The sequence below is a fragment of the Trachypithecus francoisi genome, unplaced genomic scaffold (assembly GCF_009764315.1).
Source record: "Trachypithecus francoisi isolate TF-2019V2 unplaced genomic scaffold, Tfra_2.0 Lachesis_group19, whole genome shotgun sequence".
Classification (NCBI taxonomy): Eukaryota; Metazoa; Chordata; class Mammalia; order Primates; family Cercopithecidae; genus Trachypithecus; species Trachypithecus francoisi.
In genome coordinates this window covers 27,569,486-27,584,063 of record NW_022681464.1, presented here as the reverse complement: position 1 = coordinate 27,584,063, position 14,578 = coordinate 27,569,486, and positions in this window count along the sequence as shown.

The following is a 14,578-nucleotide window of genomic DNA, read 5'->3' as shown; positions in this document are numbered from 1 at the left end:
GCAACCCCTGGTTTTTTTTGCTTTCCATTTGCTTGGTGAATATTCCTCCAACCCTTTATTTTTGAGCCTATGTGTGTCTTTGCAGGTGAGATGGGTCTCCTAAATGCAGTACACCGATGGGTCTTGACTCTTTATCCAATTTGCCAGTCTGTGTCTTTTAATTAGCTGGTTATTATCCCCTTTAGTTGATGCAGTTTCTTCATAGCATCGATGGTCTTTCAATTTTGTATGTTTTTGCAGTGGTTAGTACCAGTTGTTCCTTTCCATGTTTACTGTTTCCTTCAGGAGCTCTTGTAAGGCAGGCTTGGTGATGACAAAAACTCTCAGCATTTGCTTTGTCTGTAAATGATTTGATTTCTCCCTCACTTATGAAGCTTAGTTTGGCTGGATATGAAATTCTGGGTTGAAAATTCTTTTCTTTAAGCATGTTGAATATTGGCCCCCACTCTCTTTTGGCTTGTGGGGTTTCTGCTGAGAGATCCACTCTTAGTCTGATGGGCTTCCCTTTGTGGGTAACCTGAGATTTCTGGTTGCCCTTAACATTTTTTCCTTCATTTCAACCTTGGTTAATCTGACAATTATGTGTCTTGAGGTTGCTCTTCTTGAGGAATATCTTTGTGGTGTTCTCTGTATTTCCTGAATTTGAATGTTGGCCTGTTTTGCTAGGTTGGGAAAGTTCTCCTCCATAATATCCTGAAGAGTGTTTTTGCACTTGGTTCCATTCTCCCCATCACTTTTAGGTACACCAATCAAATGTAGATTTGGTCTTTTCACATAGTCCTATATTTCTTGGAGGCTTTGTTCACTTCTTTTCACTCTTTTTTCTCTAATCTTGTCTTCTCATTTTATTTTACTGAGCCGATCTTCAACCTCTGATTTCCTTTCTTCTGCTTGATCAATTCGGCTATTGATACTTGTGTATGCATCACGAAGTTCTCATGCTGTGTTTTTCAGCTCCATCAGGTCATTTGTGTTCTTCTCTAAACTGGTTATTTCTAGTTAGGAATTCGTCTAACCTTTTTTCAAGATTCTTAGCTTCCTTGCATTGGGTTAGAACATGCTCCTCTAGCTCGGAGGAGTTTATTATCCACCTTCTGAAGCCTACTTCTGTCAATTCATCAAATTCGTTCTCCATCCATTTTTGTTCCCTTGCTGGTGAGGAGTTGTGATCTTTTGGAGGAGAAGAAGTATTCTGGTTTTTGGAATTCTCAGTCTTTTTGTTCTAGTTTCTTCCCACCTTCATGGATTTGTCTACCTTTTGTTTTCGCTGTTGGTGACCTTTGGATAGGGTCTGTCAGTGGACGTCCTTTTTGTTGATGTTGATAGTATTCCTTTCTGTTTGTTAGTTTTTCTTGTAACTGTAAGGCCCCTCTGCTGCAGGTGTGCTGGAGTTTGCTGGAGGTCCACTCCAGACCCTGTTTGCCTGGGTATCACCCCGGAGGCTGAAGAACAGTAAAGATTGCTGTCTGTTCCTTCCTCTGGAAGCTTCGTCCTGGAGGGGCACCCACCAGATGCCAGCCAGAGTTCTCCTGTATGAGGTGTCTGTCGACCCCTAATGGGATGTGTCTCCCAGTCAGGATACATGGGGGTCAGGGACCCACTTGAGGAGGCAGCCTGTCCCTTGTCAGAGTTTGAATCCTGTGCTGGGAGATCTGCTCTCTGCAGAGCTGTCAGGCAGGGCCGTTTAAGTCTGCTAGAGCTGTGCCCTTAGCCACCCCTTCCCCCAGGTGCTCTGTGCCAGTGAGATGGGAATTTTATCTATAAGTCCCTGACTGGGGCTGTTACTTTTTATTTAGAGATGCCCTGCCCAGAGAGAAGGAATCTAGAGAGGCAATCTGGCTGCAGCGGCCTTGCTGAACTATAGTCTGCTCCACCCAAGTTGAACTTCTCTGCTGCTTTGTTTACTCTGTGAGCGTAAAACCACCTACTCAAGCCTTAGCAATGGTGGATTCCCCTCCTGCCACCAAGCTCAAGCGTCCCCGTTTTACCTCAGATTGATTTGCTGGCAGCGATAATTTAAAGCCAGTGAATCTTAGCTTGCTGGGCTCCGTGGGGGTGGGACCCACCCAGCCAGACCACTTGGCTCCCTGGCTTCAACCCCCTTTCCAGGGGACTGAAAGGTTCTGACTTGCTGGCGTTCCAGGTGCCACTGGGGTATGAAAAATAAACTTCTGCACCTAGCTAAGTGTCTGCCCAAACGGCCACCCAGTTTTGTGCTTGAAACCCAGGGCCCTGATGGTATAGGCACCTGAGGGAATCTCCCAGTCTGCTGGTTGCAAAGAATGTAGGAAAATCACAGCTTCTAGGCCAGAGTGCACCATTTCTCCTGGTACAGTCTCTCACAGTTAGGGGAGGGAAATTCCCCAACTCATTGTGCTACCCAGGTGAGGCAATGCCCCACCCTTCTTTGGCTTGCCCCCTATGGGCTGCAATCTCTGTCCAACCAGTCCCAGTGAGATGAACCAGGTACCTCAGTTGGAAATGTAGAAATCACCCACGTTCTCTGTCAGTCTCGCTGTGAGCTGCAGACCGGAGCTATTCCTATTTGGCAATCTTGCCAGCGAATCCTCTCAGATGCTTTCTTATATACTGAAAATGCAATGGTGAATAAAATACAAAAACCTATTGCCCTATTGGAGCTTAGATTGTAATGCTCCCAAATATAACTAAAATGCTGACTAGTTTAAATCACAATTAGAAAGTGTTTAGAGCACTGCATCTCAGTCTTTGGCTCAAAATCAATTTTTCTTACACTTACTCTAAAATTCTGAAATACATAACAGCCCAGATTTTTGCCACTTATTTTCTAGCATTCTTGAACTGGGATACAGACTTATTATCTAATTCTTTGCTATGCTCTGTGTTAGTGTTTCTTCAATCTCTACCCCTTTCCTCCTGGACTCAAGTACTTGACCATTTGAATTTTAGGCCTCATTTGTTCATTCACTCATGTAAAACCATATATTTCAATTCTATTTTCATAAAATATATTTAAAAATATATAGTGTTCACAGCAATTAAGAGGTATGATGCTATTATTCCCACATCATAGATGAAGAAATTGAGGCAGTAGCTTGACCAAATTCTTGTGGCTAATAAGAATAATTATTAGAATTTAAACTCAGGCCTTTTTTGGTATAAAAGTTTGGGGCCTATTTCATATACCCCATTGTGATTGAGAGGACATATATTCTCTAGGGAGATTTCCAGATCTGGTTTTTGTATTTCCCATGTATTCCCATCTAATTGGAAATGTAAAAATTAAGAGAATTGTAATTTATAAAAACAAAAACAAATATAACAAAATATGCGCATGATCTACATGAGGAAAACTATAAAACTGTGATGAAAGAAATCAAATAACTAAGAATGGAGAGATATTCCATGTTCATGGATAGAAGACAATATTGTCAAGACTTCAGTTCTGCCCCTCTTGGTCTATAGATTCCGTGCAATCCCATTTAAAATCTCAGCAGTTAGTTTGTGGATATTGACAAAATGATTCCAAAGTTTATATGGAAAGATAAAAGATGCAAAAAAGGCAAGTCAATATTGGATAAGAAGAAAAGTGGAAGACTAACATTATCCTGTTTCAAGACTGACTATAAAGCTATAGTAATCAAGACAGTGTAGTGTTGGGGACAGAACAGACAAATTGCGTAGATTAATGGAAGAGAATAGAGAGCCCAGAAATAGACCCACATAAATATTGCCAACAGATTTTTGACAAGGGAGCAAAGGCAATAGTGTTTCAGCATATGGTGCTGGAACAACTAGTCATCTACATGCAAAAAAAAATTATCTAGATTTAGTCCTTACACCCCTCAGAAAAATTAACTAAAAAGAGTTATAATCCTAAATGCAAAATGCAAAAATATAAAACTCCTGGAAGATAACATAGGATAAAATCTGGATACTATTAAGTGTAGTGATGGCTTTCAGAATAAACCACCAAAGGCATGCTTCATGAAAAAAAGTTGACAAGTTGGATGTTATTAAAATGAAAACTTCTGCTTTGCAAACAACAATTTCAAGAGTATGAGAAGACAAGCCACAGACTGGAAAATGTATTTTCACAGTATACACTAGAAAGTTATCCAACATGTAAAAGACACTCAACATTTAATAATGAGAAAATACATAACCTTATTTAAAAAATAGGCAAAATATACGAACAACCACCTCACAAAAGTAGATAAACATATGAGAAATTAGCACATGAATGATGTTCAACTTCATATTGTCATTAGAGAATTGCAAATTAAGACAGTGAGATACCACTGCACACCTATTAAAATGTCAAAAATCCAAAATACTGACAAGACCTAACGTTGTCAAGGATGTGGAGCAACAAGAACTCTCATTCACTGCTAGTGCGAATACAAAATGGTACAGTCAGTTTGGAAGATAGTTTAGCAATTTATTACAAAACTAAATACACTCTTACCATATGATTCAGAAATCATTCTCCTTTGTATTTATCCAAATTAATCGAAAATGTATGGACATGTAAAAACCTGAAAATTGATATTTATAGAATCTTTATTCATGATTGCCAAAACTGGAAACAACCAAGTTGTTTTTCAGGAGGGGAATAATGAAACTTTGGTACATCCAGACAATGAAATATTAACAGTGGTAAAATTAAATGCGTTATTGAGCCTTAAAAACAGAAGAATCTTAAATGAATATTAGTATGTGAAAGAAGCCAATCTAAAAAGGCTACACATAGATTTCAACTATGTGGCATTCTGGAAAAGGTAAAACTATATGGACAGTAAAAAGACCAGTGGTTTCTAGGGTTGGAAGAAAAAGAGGGGGATGAATTGACTGAGCACAGAGGATTATGTGGGCAGTAAAAATACTCTGTACCATAATATTATGGTGGATACATGTCATTGTGCATTTGTCAAATCTCATAGAATGTAATATCAAGAGTGAATCTTAATGTAGACAGTGGACTTGGAGTAATAATTATGTGTCAATGTGGGTTCGTTGATTTTTAACAATGTACCACTGAGGTATGGAATATTGATAGTGGAGAGGGCTGTGCATGTGTAGAGTCAGAAGAGACATGGGAACTATGTACTTTCCAGTCTATTTTCTATGAACCTAAAATTGGTCTAAAAATAAAGTTTATTAGCAAAACAAAACAAAAATAGAACACGGTATTTCTCAAAGCACTAATATGGAGTACTCTTTAAGAGACATCCCACAATAAAAAGGCAATACAGAAAAAATAAGAAACAAAAATATTGCACATGCTTGGTCTGCATTTTACCTTTTTTTGAAAAAAGTTATGTTACTATTTCAGCTTTTGAACATATGAACTCAACTGAGATTAGAGAAAATAGATTTGGCATTTATTTTACAAAATTATTAAACCAGTGTGCACATGACTTCAGAAATGGCAAGTGTGATATAAGTACTTAAAGCCATATCTAATGAATAAATAATAAACTCCACCGAACCTCAAAGACAAAAAGACTGAGAAAAAAAGGAACAAGGAAGCTACAAAACAACTAGATAACAACATTATGACAGGAACAAAACTTCACATATCAGTATTAACCTTGAATGTAAATGGATTAAATCCTCCACTTAAAAGATACAGATTGGTGGAATGGATAAAACAGTAAATAAATAAACTATGTGCTGCATACAAGAAACTCACCTTAATTTTTTAAAAGGTATTTATTACTTTTTTAAACTTTCATTTTAAGTTCAGGGTACATGTTCAAATGTTCAGGTTTGTTACGTAGGTAAACAGGTGTAATGTGGGTTTATTGTGCAGATAATTTCATCACCTAGGTATTAAGTCTGTTACACATTATTTTTCCTGATCCTCTCGCTCCTCCCACCCTTCACCCACTGATAGGCCCCCATGTGTGTTGTTCCCATCGATGTGTCCATGTGTTCTCATCATGTAGCTCTCACTTCTTAGTGATAACACACAGTATTTGGTTTTCTTTCCTGTGTTAGTTTGCTAAGGATAATGGCCTCCAGCTCCATCCATGTTCCTTCAAAGAACATGGTCTCATTCTTTTTTATGGCTGCATAGTATTCCATAGTGTATATATACCACATTTTCTTTATCCAATCTATTATTGATGGGCATTTAGACTGATTTCATGTCTTTGCTATTGCAAATAGGGCTGTGATGAACATATGCATGCATGTGTCTTTATAATAGAACAATTTATATTCCTTTGGGAATATACCCAGTAATTGGATTGCTGGGTTGAATGGTATTTCAGTCTTTAGGTCTTTGAGGAATTGCCACACTCTATTCCACAATTGTTGAACTAATTTACACCCCACTAACAGTGTATAAGAGTTCCTTTTTCTTGACAATCTCTTCAGCATCTGTTACTTTTTGACTCATTAACAATAGCCATTCTGACTAGTGTGAGAGGGTATCTCATTGTGATTTGATTGACATTTCTCCAGTGACCAGTGATTGAGCTTTTTTTCAAATGATTACTGGCTGCATGTATGTCTTCTTTTGAGAAGTGTCTGTTCATGCCCCTTGCCCACTTTTTAATGAGTTTTTTTTTGTAAATATGTTTAATTTTCTTATAGATGCTGGGTTTTAGATCTTTGTCAGATGCATAGTTTGCAAAAATTTTCTATCATTCTGTAGGCTGTCTGTCTATTCTGTTGATAGTTTCTTTTACTGTGCAGAAGCTGTTAAGTTTAACTAGATCACACATGTTGATTTTTGCTTTGTTGCAGTTGTTTTTGATGTGTTTGTCATGAAATCTCTGTCCGTGCCTATGTCCTGGATGGTATTAACTAGGTTGTCTTCCAGGTTTTGTATGATTTTGGGTTGTACATGTAAGTCTTTAATCCATCTTGTGTATGGAAAGGTTGTAAGGAAGGGGTTTAGTTTCAATTTTCTGCATATGGCTAGCCAGTTATCCCAGTGTCATTTATTGAATAAAGGGTGCTTTCCCTATTGCTTGTTTTTGTCAGCTTTGTCAAAGATCAGATAGTTGTAGGTGTGCAGTCTTACTTCTGGGCTCTCTACTGTGTTCCGTTGGTCTCTGTTCCTGTACCAGTACCATGCTGTTTTGATTACTGTAGCCTTGTAGTATAGTTTGAAGTTGATTAACATAATGCCTCTAGCTTTGTTCTTTTTGCTTAAGATTTCCTTGGCTATTTGTGCTCTTTTTTGGTTCCATATGAATTTTAAAATAGTTTTCTCTAGTTTTGCGAGGAAAGTCAACGGTAGTTTAATGATAATAGCATAATCTACAAATGGCTTTGGGTAGTATGGCCATTTTAATGATATCATTTCTTCCTATTCATGAGCATGGTATACTTTTCTATTTGTTTGTGTATTCTCTAATTTCTTTGAGCAGTGGTGTGTAGTTATCCTCGTGGAGACCTTTTGCCTCCTTTGTTAGCTGTATTCCTAGGTATTTATTATTTTTGTGGCAATTGTGAATGGGAGTTTGTTTATGATTTGGCTCTCAGGTTGACTGTGTTGGTGTATAAAAATGCTTGTGATTTTTGTACATTGATTTTGTATCCTGAGACTTTGCTAAAATTGCTTATCAGCTTCTTTTGGTCCGAGGCAATTGGGTTTTCTAGATATAGAAGCCTGTCATTCACAAACACGGATAGGTTGATTTCCTCTCTTCTTATTTGAATGCCCTTTATTTCTTTCTCTTCCCTGATTGCCCTGGCTAAAACTTTCAATACTATGTTGAATAGGAGTGGTGAGAAAGGGAATCTTTGTTTTGTAATGGTTTTCAAGGGGAATGCTTCCAGCTTTTGCCCATTCAGTATGAGGTTGGCTATGGGTTTGTCATACATGACTTTTATTATTTTGGAAATTCACCTTAGGCCGGGCGCGGTGGCTCAAGCCTGTAATCCCAGCACTTTGGGAGGCCGAGACGGGCGGATCACAAGGTCAGGAGATCGAGACCATCCTGGCTAACATGGTGAAACCCCGTCTCTACTAAAAAATACAAAAAACTAGCCGGGCGAGGTGGCGGGCGCCTGTAGTCCCAGCTACTCGGGAGGCTGAGGCAGGAGAATGGCGGGAACCCGGGAGGCGGAGCTTGCAGTGAGCTGAGATCCGGCCAGTGCACTCCAGCCTGGGCGACAGAGCGAGACTCCGTTTCAAAAAAAAAAAAAAAAAAGGAAATTCACCTTAATGTTAAAGACATTTACAGATTGGAGATAAAGGAGTGGAAAAAGATATTTTATGTAAATGAAAACCAAAAGTGAACCGTAATCGCTATGTTTATATAGGTTAAAATAGAATTTAAGGCAAGAAGAGTGAAAAGAAGCAAAGGGCATTGTATAATGATAAAGCAATCAATTCAGCAAGAGTATATAACATAAGTATGCTCAACATTGGAGCATCCATATTCAAAAAACAAGTATTACTAGAGAATATTACCTAAAGAAAGAGATAGACAGCAATACAACAATAGTGGGGGACTTCAACACTCTACTCACAGCACTAGACAGATCATTGAAACAGAAAATCAATAAAGAAACACTGGAATTAAATTAGAATTTAGACTAAATGAACCTAACAACATTACAAATCATTTTACCCAACAACCTGAGAATATAATTCTTCTCATTAACACATGGAACATTCTCAATAATGGACCATATGTTAGGCCACAAAACAAGTCTTCATAAATTAAAAAAAAAATGAAATCATAGCAAGTATCTTCTCAGACCACAGTGGGATAAAACTGGAAATTAATCCAAAGAAGAATTCTCAAAACTATACAAACACATGGAAATTGAACATTATGCTCCTGAATGATCTTTGGACCAATAAGGAAATTAAGACAGAAATTTAAAAGTTTTGGAAAAAAGTGAAAATGCAAACATAATGTACAAAAGATCTGGGATATATTAAAAGCAGTGCTAAGTAGGAAGTTTGTACCATTAAATGCCTACATCAAGAAAAAAAGAAAAATAACAAATTAGCAACCTAATATTGCACCTCATGGAACTACAAAAACAAAACCAAACCAAACCCAAAGCTAAGGGAAGAAAATAAACAACAAAGTTCAAAGGAGAACTAAAAGGAATTGATACAAAAGAAATACAAAAAATCAACAAAATGAAAATTTGGTTCTTTGAAAAGATAAACAAAATTGATAAATCACTAGCTGGACTAATCAAGAAGAAAGAAGATCCAAATAAACATAATCAAAAATGAAAAAAGAAGACATTACAACTGATACCACAGAAATACAAAAGATTATCAGAGATTACTATGAACAACCATATACCCACAAACTAGGAAACCTAGAGGAAATAGATGAATTCCTGGAAACATACAGCCTGCCAAGATTGAGCCAGGAAGAAACAGAAATTTGTAACAGACCAATAGTGAGTAGTGATATTGAATTAGTAATAAAAAATCTTCCAACAGGAAAACAACCTCAGGACCAGACGAATTCTCAGGTAGATTCTACCAGATATGTGAAAAACTCCTGAGTTTGCTGCAGGGGCGGGGCCTTCATGGAGAACCTCTACTAGGACGTGAAGAAGGGAAATGTGGTGTGGGAGTCCCACACACAGAGTCTCTACTGGGACGCTGCCTAGTGGAGCTGTGAGAAGAGGGTCACCATCCTCCAGACCCCAGAATTGTAGATCCACTGACAGCTTGCACCGTGTGCCTGGAAAAGCCACAGACAACACCAGCCTATGAAAGTAGACAGGAGGGAGGCTGTACCCTCCAGAGCTACAGGGGCAGAGCTGCCCAAGACCATGGGAATCCACCTCTTGCATCAGCATGACCCACATGCATGACATGGATTCAAAGGAGATCATCTTGGAGCTTTAAGCTTTGACTACCCTGCTAGATTTTGGACTTTCATGGGGCCTGACTGTAGGCCCTTTGTTTTGGCCAATTTCTCCAATTTGGAATTGCTGTATTTACCCAATGGCTGCCTCTTGTGGATGTGACAGGTGACTGCTAACCAGAATTTACAAGGAACTCAAATAACTCAACACAAAAATCCAAATAATCAGATTAAAATATGGGCAGAAAACATAAACAGATTTTTTTTTCAAATGAGGACATACAAATGGCTAAAATGCATATAAAAAAAAATGCTCTGCAGCACATCAGAAAGCTAATCCACTACAATCAAGTAGGCTTTATCCTTGGAGTGCAAGAAGGTTGTTCAATATATGCAAATCAATAAATGTGATTCACCACATAAACAGGACTAAAGACAAAAATCATATGATCATCTCAACAGAGGCAGAAAATGCTTTTGACAAAATTCAACGTCCATTTATGTTAAAAACTCTCAACAAACTAGGTATTGAAGGAACATTCCTCAAAATAATAACAGCTCTATATGACAAACCCACTGCTAGCATCATACAGAATGGATAAAAGCCGGAAGCATTCCCCTGGAAAACTGGAACACAAGGATGCCCTCTCTCACAACTCCTATTCAACACAGTATTGGAAGTCCTGGCCAGAACAATCAGGTAGGAGAAAGAAATGAAGGGCATCCAAATAGGAAGAGAGGAAGTCAAACTATTCCTGTTTGGAGATGACATGATTCTTTTTTTTTTTTTTTTTTTTATTATACTTAAGTTCTAGGGTCATGTGCATAACATGCAGGTTTGTTACATATGTATACTTATGCCATGTTGGTATGCTGCACCCATCAACTCGTCAGCACCCATCAATTCATCATTTATATCATGTATAACTCCCCAATGCAATCCCTCCCTCCTCCCCCCTCCCCATGATAGACCACAGTGTGTGATGTTCCCCTTCCGCAGTCCAAGTGATCTCATTGTTCAGTTCCCACCTATGAGTGAGAACATGCGGTGTTTGGTTTTCTCTTCTTGTGATAGTTTGCTAAGAATGATGGTTTCCAGCTGCATCCATGTCCCTACAAAGGACGCAAACTCATCCTTTTTGATGGCTGCATAGTATTCCATGGTGTATATGTGCCACATTTTCTTAATCCAGTCTGTCACAGATGGACATTTGGGTTGATTCCAAGTCTTTGCTATTGTGAATAGTGCCGCAATAAACATACGTGTGCATGTGTCTTTGTAGTAGAGTATTTATAATCCTTTGGGTATATACCCAGTAGTGGGATGGCTGGGTCATATGGTACATCTAGTTCTAGATCCTTGAGGAATCGCCATACTGTTTTCCATAATGGTTGAACTAGTTTACAATCCCACCAACAGTGTAAAAGTGTTCCTATTTCTCCACTTCCTCTCCAACACCTGTTGTTTCCTGACTTCTTAATGATTGCCATTCTGACTGGTGTGAGATGGTATCTCATTGTGGTTTTGATTTGCATCTTTCTGATGGCGAGGGATGATGAGCATTTTTTCATGTGTCTGTTGGCTGTATGAATGTCTTCTTTTGAGAAATGTCTGTTCATATCCTTTCCCCACTTTTGGATGGGGTTGTTTGTTTTTTTCTTGTATATTTGTTTGAGTTCTTTGTAGATTCTGGATATTAGCCCTTTGTCAGATGAGTAGGTTGCAAAAATTTTCTCCCATTCTGTAGGTTGCCTGTTCACTCTGATGGTAGTTTCTTTTGCTGTGCAAAAGCTCTTTAGTTTAATGAGATCCCATTTGTCGATTTTGGCTTTTGCTGCCGTTGCTTTTGGTGTTTTAGACATGAAGTCCTTGCCCATGCCTATGTCCTGAATGGTACTACCTAGATTTTCTTCTAGGGTTTTTATGGTATTAGGTCTAACATTTAAGTCTCTAATCCATCTTGAATTAATCTTCGTATAAGGGGTAAGGAAAGGATCCAGTTTCAGCTTTCTACTTATGGCTAGCCAATTTTCCCAGCACCATTTGTTAAATAGGGAATCCTTTCCCCATTTCTTGTTTCTCTCAGGTTTATCAAAGATCAGATGGCTGTAGATGTGTGGTATTATTTCTGAGGACTCTGTTCTGTTCCATTGGTCTATATCTCTGTTGTGGTACCAGTACCATGCTGTTTTGGTTACTGTAGCCTTGTAGTATAGTTTGAAGTCAGGTAGCGTGACACCTCCAGCTTTGTCCTTTTGACTTAGGATTGTCTTGGCAATGCGGGCTCTTTTTTGGTTCCATATGAACTTTAAAGCAGTTTTTTCCAATTCTGTGAAGAAACTCCTTGGTAGCTTGATGGGGATGGCATTGAATCTATAAATCACCTTGGGCAGTATGGCCATTTTCACGATATTGATTCTTCCTATCCATGAGCATGGTATGTTCTTCCATTTGTTTGTGTCCTCTTTGATTTCACTGAGCAGTGGTTTGTAGTTCTCCTTGAAGAGGTCCTTTACATCTCTTGTAAGCTGGATTCCTAGGTATTTTATTCTCTTTGAAGCAATTGTGAATGGAAGTTCATTCCTGATTTGGCTCTCTGCTTGTCTGTTACTGGTGTATAAGAATGCTTGTGATTTTTGCACATTAATTTTGTATCCTGAGACTTTGCTGAAGTTGCTTATCAGCTTAAGGAGATTTTGGGCTGAGACAATGGGGTTTTCTAAATATACAATCATGTCATCTGCAAACAGGGACAATTTGACTTCTTCTTTTCCTAACTGGATACCCTTGATTTCTTTCTCTTGCCTGATTGCCCTAGCCAGAACTTCCAACACTATGTTGAATAGGAGTGGTGAGAGAGGGCATCCCTGTTTTGTGCCAGTTTTCAAAGGGAATTTTTCCAGTTTTTGCCCATTCAGTATGATATTAGCTGTGGGTTTGTCATAAATAGCTCTTATTATTTTGAGGTACCTTCCATCAATACCGAATTTATTGAGCGTTTTTAGCATAAAGGGCTGTTGAATTTTGTCAAAAGCCTTTTCTGCATCTATTGAGATAATCATGTGGTTCTTGTCTTTGGTTCTGTTTATATGCTGGATTACGTTTATTGATTTGCGAATGTTGAACCAGCCTTGCATCCCAGGGATGAAGCCCACTTGATCATGGTGGATAAGCTTTTTGATGTGCTGCTGAATCCGGTTTGCCAGTATTTTATTGAGAATTTTTGCATCGATGTTCATCAGGGATATTGGTCTAAAATTCTCTTTTTTTGTTGTGTCTCTGCCAGGCTTTGGTATCAGGATGATGTTGGCCTCATAAAAAGAGTTAGGGAGGATTCCCTCTTTTTCTATTGATTGGAATAGTTTCAGAAGGAATGGTACCAGCTCCTCCTTGTACCTCTGGTAGAATTCAGCTGTGAATCCATCTGGTCCTGGACTTTTTTTCGTGGGTAGGCTATTAATTGTTGCCTCAATTTCAGAGCCTGCTATTGGTCTATTCAGGGATTCAACTTCTTCCTGATTTAGTCTTGGGAGAGTGTAAGTGTCCAGGAAATTATCCATTTCTTCTAGATTTTCTAGTTGATTTGCATAGAGGCATTTATCGTATTCTCTGATGGTGTTTGTATTTCTGTGGGGTCAGTGGTGATATCCCCTTTATCATTTTTTATTGCGTCTATTTGATTCCTCTCTCTTTTCTTCTTTATTAGTCTTGCTAGCGGTCTGTCAATTTTGTTGATCTTTTCAAAAAACCAACTCCTGGATTCATTGATTTTTTGGAGGGTTTTTTGTGTCTCTATCTCCTTCAGTTCTGCTCTGATCTTAGTTATTTCTTGCCTTCTGCTAGCTTTTGAATGTGTTTGCTCTTGCCTCTCTAGTTCTTTTAATTGTGATGTTAGAGTGTCAATTTTAGATCTTTCCAGCTTTCTCTTGTGGGCATTTGGTGCTATAAATTTCCCTCTACACACTGCTTTAAATGTGTCCCAGAGATTCTGATATGTTGTATCTTTGTTCTCATTGGTTTCAAAGAACATCTTTATTTCTGCTTTCATTTCGTTATGTACCCAGTAGTCATTCAGGAGCAGGTTGTTCAGTTTCCATGTAGTTGAGCGGTTTTGATTGAGTTTCTTAGTCCTGAGTTCTAGTTTGATTGCACTGTGGTCTGAGAGACAGTTTGTTATAATTTCTGTTCTTTGACATTTGCTGAGGAGTGCTTTACTTCCAATTATGTGGCCAATTTTGGAATAAGTGCCATGTGGTGCTGAGAAGAATGTATATTCTGTTGATTTGGGGTGGAGAGTTCTATAGATGTCTATTAGGTCCGCTTGGTGCAGAGTTGAGTTCAATTCCTGGATATCCTTGTTAACTTTCTGTCTCGTTGATCTGTCTAATGTTGACAGTGGAGTGTTGAAGTCTCCCATTATTATTGTATGGGAGTCTAAGTCTCTTTGTAGGTCTCTGAGGACTTGCTTTATGAATCTGGGTGCTCCTGTATTGGGTGCATATATATTTAGGAGAGTTAGCTCTTCCTGTTGAATTGATCCCTTTACCATGATGTAATGGCCTTCTTTGTCTCTTTTGATCTTTGATGGTTTAAAGTCTGTTTTATCAGAGACTAGGATTGCAACCCCTGCTTTTTTTGTTCTCCATTTGCTTGGTAGATCTTCCTCCATCCCTTTATTTTGAGCCTATGTATGTCTCTGCATGTGAGATGGGTCTCCTGAATACAGCAAACTGATGGGTCTTGACTCTTGATCCAGTTTGCCAGTCTGTGTCTTTTAATTGGAGCATTTAGT